At 47.2% G+C, this 10,615-nt stretch overlaps 1 protein-coding gene across 1 annotated transcript in view; it reads left to right on the top strand.

Annotated features, from left to right (window-relative positions):
• Nucleotides 1-3,221: 3,221 nt before the first annotated feature.
• rab3da (RAB3D, member RAS oncogene family, a) overlaps nt 3,222-10,615 on the top strand; it is a 50,452-nt gene continuing 43,058 nt past the window's right edge. The window contains exon 1 of the mRNA XM_043694932.1: nt 3,222-3,315. The gene's annotated coding sequence lies outside the window, so the exon portion shown is untranslated. The remainder of the gene's footprint in view (nt 3,316-10,615) is intronic.

Here is a 10,615-nt window from a genome sequence, read left to right as displayed (position 1 = left end):
CTGTTGCCACTGAAATAACTCTACAGAGGCTGGTATCCCGCAGGAGAAATGAGGTAAATGAACCCCAAGTCAGGCTCCTGGTAGTTGTCGCAGCACTTCACATTTTACTCACTAGATGGCGGAATTGCTTAACAGGACAGATACATTACCATACATTGACTGTCAGTGAGGAATGTGGGATTCTTTCACTCAGAGGTAAAAAGGAAGATTCCATCTTCAAATCTAAAACAAATCTTGCATTTTAAAACCATGTTAGAATTTATATCAAAGGAGGTGACTTTGCCCAACTGTGCTGGTTACTTGGAGGAGCTACAGTCAGTCTTAACTCTCCTGCTGGTTCCCCATAATCCAATCAATTATTCCTTTTCCAGTTCATTTCCTCGTTGATATTGTAATCATTTGTGTTGTTTATGCAGTGCCTTTTAAATCTCAGGAATTCCGAAAAAGTTTGATGTATTGTTTAAGATTTCGGCCCATGTTGTAATGCGGGTAACACAGGACCCAGTTTGCACACGGCAAGTTTCTCAAGAGTTGACCAGGTGGTAATGACTAGTTATTGGCTAATTATTGGTCCAGGGCACTGGGGAGAACTGGTGGGAGCCACTCTCGCTTTTATTTTGTACTAACAACCACCTGAGGGGGTAAACAGAGGCTCAGTTTCCCAGCTCATCTGAAAGGGAGGCACTCTGGCAGGTAGAAGGTGGAAGTTCAAATTGTTTGGAACTGAGGAAGGTTTACAGGCAGAGGATTGGAGAGGATCGGGGGGACGCAATGATTTGCAAGGGTCTCTGTACTCCACCCCCAAAGGGATGGTTCCATTGAAGAAGCTGATCTATCCATAGGGCGTCACGGTGGCTCAGTGGCCAGGACTGCTGCCTCACAGCACCAATTCCACCCTCGGGCGACTGTGTGGAGTTTGCACATTCTACCCATGTCTGTGTGGGTTTCCTCCAGGGTACTCCTCTGGGCTGGGCAGCAATTGTCTCTGTGCAGAGGTGTTTTGCATTGCAAATAGCCAACACTACACCTGACTTCTGAGTAATTTACAGTGCAAAAGAAGCCCATCGAGATTGTACTAATCCCACTTTCCAGTACTTGGCTCAAATCCTTTCAAAATCACCTGCCCTTTCACTTTAAAATAATGAGCCCCATCCCAGCTTGGTGGGCGGCACGGTGGCTCAGTGATTAGCACTGCTGCCTCAGAGCGCTAGGGACCCAGGTTCGATTCCAGCCTTGGGTGACTGCCTGTGTGGAGGTTGCACGTTCTCCCTGTGTCTGTGCGGGTTTCCTCCGGGTGCTCTGGTTTCCTCCCACAATGCGGTGGATCGGCCGTGGGAAATTGCCCATAGTGTGCAAGTCAGGTGGATTAGCCATGGAAATGCAGGGTGACAGGAATGGGGGTAGGTCTGAGTGAGATGCTCTTCAGAGTGGCAGTGTGGACTCCATTGACTAAATGACCTACTTCCACGCTATAGGGGATTTTATGATTCTATTGACCCTTCAACTAAAGGCAACAGCTGTTTCCTATCCACCCTGTCCATATCCCTCATAATCTTATGCAGCTCAATCAGGTCAGCTATCACTCAACCTTTTCTGCTTGAAAGAAATTAATCTTTGGTTAGCACTGATGCCTCATAGCGCTAGGGACCCAGGTTCAATTCCAGCCTCGGGTGACTGTGTGGAGTTTGCACATTCTCTCCGTGTCTGAGTGGGTTTCCTCCAGGTGCTCTGGCTTCCTCCCACAATCCAAAGATGTGCAGGTTAGGGTGGCTTGGCCATGGTAAATTGCCCGTAGTGTTAGGTGCATTAGTCAGGGGGAAATGTAGGGGAACGGGTCTGGGTGGGTTACTCTTCGGATGGTCAGTGTGGAGTTATTGGCCAAATGGTCTGTTTTCCATATTATAGGGAATCTAACCTTAAAAAGAACTGAGCCTATCCATCCTCTCTTCATTGTGAAAATACTCCAACCCAGGTTCCAAAGATCTGCAGAACAAGCAAGATGGAATACTGCTCCAAGGTGATCTCAGAGAGGAAAGAAAAACACTTACATTTCAAACCCTTTAATTTCTTGTAACTGATCTGTTCCTTTTTAAGTCTGTAAGTTAGCTCGCTGAGCTGGATGGTTTGTTTTCAGATGTTTCGTCACCATACTAGGTAACATCATCAGTGAGAGTCCCACTTTCGTTCACGAGTGTTGACATGAGTGCAAGGGAGTTACTGGATTTTTTAAAAAGCAGCAGACTTCCATTGATATAACATCACTAACACGTTTAACACTGAGCCAAAGGTGTGGAGGGATTGTCTAATGAGCAAATGGTCAAACAGGTTGGGACTCTGGAGTTTAGGAGATTGAGAGGTGATCTCATTGAAACACATCGGATTCTTAAGGGGCTTGACAGGGTCAATGCTGAGAGGATGTTTCTCCTCATGGGAGAGTCTGGGATAGAGGGCATAGTCTCAGAATAAAGGGGTGCCACCTTAATACTGAGATGAGGATGAATTTCTTCCCTCAGGGAGTTGTGAGTCTTTGGAACACCTTGCCACAGAGAGCTGTGGGGGTCAGAAACCTTGTATGAATTTATGATTGAGTTGGATAGTTTCTTGGTCAGTTGGGGAATCAAAGGTTTTAGGGAAAGGGCAGGAAACGACCAATCAACTGTGATCCTCTTGAATAGTGGTGCAGGTTGGATGGGCTACTCCAGTTCCTATTTCTGATGGTCACATATTAGGATAGGTGGCCAGTTGCTTGGGTAAAGAGGCTGTTTTCAAGAGAAAGACGGAGGTTTAGCTTAGGAAGGGGAGTTCTGGAGTTTAGACAGGATCGAACATGAGCAAACATTTCTGATCTGAAAATGTGTTGCTGGAAAAGCGCAGCAGGTCAGGCAGCATCCAAGGAGCAGGAGAATCGACGTTTCGGGCATAAGCCCTTCTTCAGGAATCGAAACGTCGATTCTCCTGTTCCCTGGATGCTGCCTGACCTGCTGCGCTTTTCCAGCAACACATTTTCAGCTCTGATCTCCAGCATCTGCAGTCCTCACTTTCTCCTCAAACATTTCTGATCCCGTTTTGTAATTTTCACAGGAATTCCCTGTACAGTACTACTGTCCCTCTATCGATTGATCTGTAGGTGGCTGTGTATCTCTGAGTGTGTGTGTATTTTCTTGTTGGGTGGATGATGTTGGAGGTTGATTGCTGCGGTCTGGTGTTGTGTCAGTCTCTCTCTCACACATACACCTTCCCTCCCTCCCTCCCTTGTGTGTGCAGATCCGGGTAGATTGAGTCTCCAGTCAGGAGAAAGACGGACACATAGACAAGGTAAGGAACACTCCGCAGTTTACCCCGTCAGTTCCATTAGCCCCAGCAATGCCTCTTTACAAAGTTCTGCAACTCGATAATCCCCATGGGCGCGGTGGAAATAATTTTTAATGGAGAAATTTGTTTACAGTGTCGTTTAAGTCGAGATTGCTGATTAGCAAGGGGATGGGAGATGGTAAATATTTAACATGCATTTGTAATGAGTACATCATAAGACTTTGAAATGTCAAAATCTCCAATTGGGGATTCCATTTTGCTGTTTCATCGGAGGCTTTTGATGTGATTTTAATTTGGTTAAGTGAAGTTTCTCTGCACAAGACTGGGTGTTGTTTTAACAAGATGTACATTTTAATTTCTGTAAGTTCACTTTTATGTTGAAAGGGGTACTCAGCAGGGGGCTATGGACCTGCATCTCCCCACCACGGTGGTGTTTTTTGTTATTGTTAGAATGAGCATTTAAGGGGTGTAAGGGTGCTGAAGGGGTATTTTACCTGAAACATCAGCAGCTGTTAGTGAGGGTGGTGCTCCGCCTTGTTCCGGAGCCTCGCCCCATCAGCCTTTCAACCCTCCTTAGGAACAGGCTCAGCCCCACTCCGCTGGGGAACACGGGCTACTCAAGAAGTTCTCTCACTCCCCTCCCCTACTCTGGAGCTTATTCCGGGGGGGGCATCTTAAACATCCAAAATCAGCTGGCAATAGAGCAGCTGAATAGTGACAGGTTACAGGCAGAGACTGTAGGCAGCTGCAGGTTGGGGAGAGGCGTCCAAAGGGAATGGGGAGGAGGGTGGAGAAGGGGGGTAAATGGGGAGGGGGAGAAATGGGGAGGAGGGTGGGGAAGGGGGTTGGACTGGAAGAATTGTCGCGTGGGGTGAGAGAAACAGGAGGGAGGGATTTGGGGGCATGGAGGAAAATGCAGAGGGAAGGAGAAATTAAGATCGAGGAACTCAGTTGAGTTTCTTCCAAAATCTGGAGGGTGAATGGTGGTAGGTTGTCTAATCCCTACGGTGGGATAGTAGGCCATTCAGCCCATCGAGTCCATACCGACCCTCTGCAAAGCATTCCATCCAGACCCGCCCTATAACCCTCCATTTCCCATGGCCTACCCACCCAGCCTTGCACATCCCTGAACACTATGGGCAATTTCCCATAGCCAGTCCACCCAAACCTGCACATGTTTGGACTGTGGGAGGAAACCGTGGCAAACCCACACAGACACGGGGAGACTGTGCAAACTCCACACAGACGGTCGCCTGAGGCTGGAATCGAACCCGGGTTCTGTGAGGCAGCAGTGTCAACCACTGAGCCACTGGAAAATCTCAAACAGAGGAATCTGACGCCCAGTCCCATGAGCCAAGGGTGTGAAAATGAGTCAGTGAGATTGGGGAGGAAGGAGGAGAGGAGAAAATCGCTTTGCACCTGCAGGGAACATCTGGGACCTGTCCAGTGTTCTGTGAATCCTGCTCAGTGACCTCCTCCTTCTCACTGCTGTCTACCAGCCTCTCTCTCCTTCATAAACTGCAGCTCCCTCCAGACCGGTCTGCTCTAGATTGTCATCAATGTCTTCCACTGGCTTCCTAGTTGGCCACCACCCTCTAACCCATGTTCATGAGAGCCTATCAGAGTCATACACACACCCCACGCCCTCCTCACAATGGCCCTGCCCCATCACTACTTCCAGTGGGCAGACTGTGAGTACAGCACCCTTTTTTCTATCTTTCTTCAGAAAGGCGTTGTGAAACTTGAAAGGGTTCAGAAAAGATTGACAAGGATGCTGCCAGGTTTGGAGGATTTGAACTATAAGAAGAGGCTGAACAGGCTAGGGCTGTTTTCCCTGGTGTGTCGGAGGCTGAGGGGTGATCTTATAGAGGTTTATAAGATCATGAGGGGCATGGAAAGGATAAATAGACAAAGTCTTTTCTCTGGAGTCAGGGAGTCCAGAACTAGAGGGCATAGGTTTGGGGTGAGAGGGGAACGATATAAAAGAGACCTAAGGGGCAATGTTTTCACACACACAGGGTGGTACGTGAATGGAATGAGCTGCCAGAGAAAGTGGTGGAGGCTGGTACAATTGCAACATTTAAAAGGGATTTGGATGGGTATATGAATAGGAAGGGTTTAAAGGCATATGGGCCAAGTGCTGGCAGGTGGGACTAGATTGGGTTGAGATATCTGGTCAGCATGGACAGGTTGGACCGAAGGGTCTGTTTCCATGCTGTACATCTCTATGACTTTATGACTCTAATTGACTAACTCTGTCCCTGCCACTCCTAGAGCCTGGGGCTACTCTGCATGTGAAGTACTGTTCCCTGCACTGGGTTCATTATTCACTTATGAATGGCTCGTTACTAAGCTGTGCTGTTGGGAGTGGTTTCCAAAGCTTTTCTGTTGCCCTGTTCCTGTTCCTGCTGCTCTTACTCAGCGGCCCTTTTAAACTCCATCATTATCACACCCGTACTCTGTCAGAAAAGAAGGGGGGAATTCAGGTGAGCTCCCCACAGTCTCAGCGAGAATGTCCCATGCACCAAATAAGGCAAATAGACAATGTTACATTTCCACAGTGTGGTTCACAACTGTCAGGCATCCCCAAGTGGAATCAATGTTGTAAATCAGTAGTGCACAGCAAGATCCCACAAGGTCCAATGGGGCTCCCGTGGAAGAGGCATACCAGACTTGAACCATTAACTCTCTCTCTGTCTGTCTGTCTCTCTCTGTCTGTCTCTCTCGCTGTCTGTCTCTCTCGCTGTCTGTCTCTCTCGCTGTCTGTCTCTCTCGCTGTCTGTCTCTCTCGCTGTCTGTCTCTCTCGCTGTCTGTCTCTCTCGCTGTCTGTCTCTCTCGCTGTCTGTCTCTCTCGCTGTCTGTCTCTCTCGCTGTCTGTCTCTCTCGCTGTCTGTCTCTCTCGCTGTCTGTCTCTCTCGCTGTCTGTCTCTCTCTCTGTCTGTCTCTCTCTCTCTGTGTCTCTGTGTCTCTGTGTGTCTCTCTGTCTCTCTCTACTAGGTGACCTGCTGAGTTTCTCCAGCATTTTCTGTTTTTATTTCAGCGCCGGCAGTATTTTTGCTTTCACAAGATTCCACCATTTGGCTTGAGAAACAGATTTCGCTTTCTCAGCAAAGTGGAAGGAGAGATAATGTTTGGCTGAAATATCAGCAAGAGCTCTCCTGCTTTTCCTCACCCACACGCCACAGAGGGCGACAGGCCCGAGTGGACATGGTCTTGGTTCAAAGTCTGATTGGAACTGCAACTGCATCTCAGCTGGCCCCATACTCCCCTCCAAGTCTCACGGATCCAGACTGAATTTGCACTCCAGGGCTTGAATGCAGGGGGAGTGATTCAGTGCAGTTTTGGATACATTGTCGACGGAAGACCCCATCTGCCTGATCCAGGGGAGGAGTGCTGTGGGAGTAAAAGATCCCACGGCACTTAGTTTGAGCAACCATTGTCCCTGGTGTTTTGGTCAATATATTCCTCAGTCAAAAAGTGTGGCGCTGGAAAAGCACAGCGGGTCAGGCAGCATCCGAGGAGCAGGAGACCTGGCATTTCTGGTATAAGCCCTTCCTCGGTTAACATCGCCAAGAAAAGTATTATCTGCTGATGATCCCATTGCTGCTTTTTCATGGCTATGGTGGTGTTGAAAGGCCAGTATTTGTTGTTCATTGCCATTTGCCTTTGAATGATTTTCTAGACTGTTGTAGAGGGGAGTGAAGAGTCAGCTATATTGCTCTAGGGTCTAGAGGTCACGTGTAGGCCAAACCAGGTAAGGACAGCAGACGTTTTCGAAAGAGCTCCTTTCCCAAAGAGCATTAGGATAGTGTTTTAAGCAACAAGTGACGATAACGTCCATAGCGAAGCCAACTTCAATTCTACATTGACTTCAAATCCCATCAGTTGCCCCCCCCCCAGAGTATTGGTCCCAGCCTCTGGATTACTGGTCTAGTGACATTACCCCAGTGCCATCATCCCCACAGACCACATTTTTTACATTACAACACTGATTATGCTTTAAAAATAATTTATTTGCTATAAAGTACTTTGGGACATCAATAGGTTATCATGAAAAGTGCTTTATAAATGCAAGTCTTTCTTTTTCACTGCCAGAGCTGCAGTGGGGGTTCCTGCGCTGGAGTGGTAATTGAACCCCTGTGACTCAGCACCACGGACACTACCCACTGAGCTGTGATGTAGGGATGGCAAGGGCAAACTGAGAGCCTGTGGGTGGGCTAAAGGTGGAGGAATTATTAGCTATCAATTGGCTTTACTCTCCTTTCTGCCCACTGGTAATTAAAATGTTGCCTCTATCATGTCCCTTTCCCCAGTCCCCAAACCCATGGACTGGTTGGAATGGGAATTGACTCTCTACCCAACATAACCTGTCTTTTATAGTACCGTGTAGTTGCATGTAATTTAATTGTATCTGCATGTTCATAATCATGCCACTTTGTAATGGTAGTAAGACATGGTCTTGAAATGTTTGATTAGGCCCATATGGTGTTTCAAAAGCACCAATTTAGCTTTGTTCACAACAAAGAGATAGTTGTTGGAGGCAGGGAACTTGGATGAATTGAATCCACTCCCTAGCCTGGGGTTAGTGAAGTTAAATGGAGCTCTGTGATGTTACCCTGGCAGAGATAATCCAGCTCAGCACAAAGTAAGGAGTGAGACAAAAGACCTTTCCAGGTCTGTGTAAACGGCACAGTCAAACCACCAGGGGGAGGCACTTTGCGAACTCAGAAGAGGTGGCTCCTGATTGGGTGGAACTTCCAAACATATGTTTTGTTAATTAGATGGGTTCAAGCAACCATCATGATTGGCACCACATTTATTCCCCCTCCCCCCTTGATTGGCAAAGCACAATAGCAGCAGAGTGCACCATATGCACTAGAATTTCACCTTAGACAGCACCTTCCAAACCCACAACCATCTAGAAGGACAAGGGCAGCAGATAAATGGGGGCACCACCCCCTGCAAGTTCCCCACCGAGCCACTCATCATCCTGATTTGGGAATATATTGCCATTCCTTCAGTGTCGCTGGGTCAAAATCCTGGAACTCCCTCCCTCAGGCCATTGTGGGTCTGAGTGCAGCAGCTCAAGAAGGCAGCTCACCACCCAGCAACAGCTCCATCCCACAAGTGAGTATCAGAAACATCCCACATCAAACTGATTGTATTGCAGCAACATCGTGCATTGTAACATTGCTCTCACGAGGCCAGAATGAAAACAATTTCCCCTTCCTTTCCGTTCTTCTTTCATGGGAGATGTGGAATTGCTGGCTGGGTCATTTCCCATCCTGAATGACCCATGAGTGCAGTGGTTAGCTTGGCCATTTCAGGAGGTAGTTAAGAGTCAACGACCTTGGATCGGGAGCCACATGTAGGCCAGACCAAATAAAGCTGGTAGATTTCCTTCCTTAAAGAGCAAATCAAATGCATTCTTACAACACAAAATGATGTTTCATACTTGTCATTGTTAAGGCTCACTCTACACTTCAGACTTATTGATCAAATTTAAATTCCACCCGCTATCCATGGTAAAATTTGAAACCATGCCTTCAGATCATTAGCCTGGGCCTCTACATTTTGAATCCAGTAACATTGCCATTATACCCTTTGACCTATCACCCTGGAGGGACCTGGACTGCTGGTGGTGCAACGAAACAAGCTTCTCAATTGTGGACTAAAACAGCGAGAACTATCATTAAGCATGACCTATAAAAGCAAAAATCTGCAGATTCTGAAATCAGAAGGAAAGAGACTAAGTTGCTAGAAATACTCAGAAGCTCAGGCAACATCGTGGAGCGGGAATGTTTTGGATCACCTTTGTGAGAATGTTCAGTGTTGGTTTTCTGAGACGTACACGAGTATTTTCCCCGATACAGGGAGCCAAGGACAAGCGGCCATAATTTTGGGGATAAAGGGGCATCCATTTGTGTCTAAGTTGGAGAAGAAATTTCTTCCCTCGAGGTTGTGAAATTTCTATCCCTCAGGGCAGTGGATTGAGAATGCTCAAGATTGAGATCCATAAGCTGGACCAATAGATCATTTGGGGATCGGTGGGAAATGAATTCCAGTAGTGGATCAGTCACAGTCATCTGGGATGATGGAAGAGGCTTGAGGGACCAACTGGTTCTTATTTCTTACATTCTGACAATGAACCCAATTCACTGAGGGCAAGTGTAAACCGAATTGTCTGCTATCTGCACTCAGTCTAATCAGGTATGGAGATGCATGTTACAATGTGTAATTCAATGCAATGTATGGATCAGTAGATGCCAATAGTGCACAGTATCTTGAATTGTCGAGTCAGCGAAGTATTTGATTCAGGTAGCACTTAGCTTCTCCCAGCTTTGTCTGTGAAACAATATTTGACTCTCTCACTCTGTACCTGTCATCTCCATAAAGAATCGACGATTCGGGCTTAAGCCCTTCTCCTGCTCCTCGGATGCTGCGTGGCCTGCTGCGCTTTTCCAGCACCACACTTTTCAACTCTGGTCTCCAGCATCTGCAGTCCTCACTTTCACCTGTCATCTCCATTCCCATTTCCAAAAGACGCTTAGTTCGCTTCCTTGTTTTTCTTGTCAAAAGACCGCGGTACCTTGCAGGAACTTTTCGGCGGGCTTTTCTGAATCCATCAGCTGATAATTCTGAAGACGCTAACAATTACTGGACCAAATCAACATCCAGGAAAGGTGCACAGAGCAATATTATGTTGATTTACTGTCTAGAAGTATTACCACCATCAACGCAATGTTTTGTAGCTGATAGCTCCATCGTTCCCTCTTTAAACCTCTCCATTTACCTGTTCTTTTTAAGATGGTCCTTAAACCAACCTCTCTGGATAAACTGAAACAGCAGGTCAGGCAGCATCTGTGGAGACACAACAATCTAACATTTCGACTCTCGGTGACTCTTCAACAGAGCTGACGTGAAGTGTAGCAGGGATAGCATTTATGCAGTAGGGGTGGGAAGGGTGGAGTCTTTGGAGGGGGGGCAGAGGCTGCTGATTGTGATCACTTAATCTGCATTCTGTGAGAATGGCAGAGCAATGGTGTGTCTAACTGTCAGACTGGAAAGAACAGAGTCCTACTAGTGTGGGAGGAGTGACGAGGAGAGAGAGGACATGGTGACAGAGAATGCAACAAGTAAAGCTAAAACCAAGGGAAGGAGAGGGAGCGGGTTCACAATCTGAAGGTGCTGAACTCAATATTAAGTCCAGAAGATTGTGTGTGTGTCAGTGTGTGTGTGTCAGTGTGTGTGTGTCAGTGTGTTTGTGTGTCAGTGTGTGTGTGTGTCAGTGTGTGTGTGTGT

This window comes from Chiloscyllium plagiosum, chromosome 8, assembly GCF_004010195.1.
Source record: "Chiloscyllium plagiosum isolate BGI_BamShark_2017 chromosome 8, ASM401019v2, whole genome shotgun sequence".
NCBI classification, from domain to species: domain Eukaryota; kingdom Metazoa; phylum Chordata; class Chondrichthyes; order Orectolobiformes; family Hemiscylliidae; genus Chiloscyllium; species Chiloscyllium plagiosum.
This window is presented reverse-complemented; position numbering and strand designations above follow the sequence as displayed.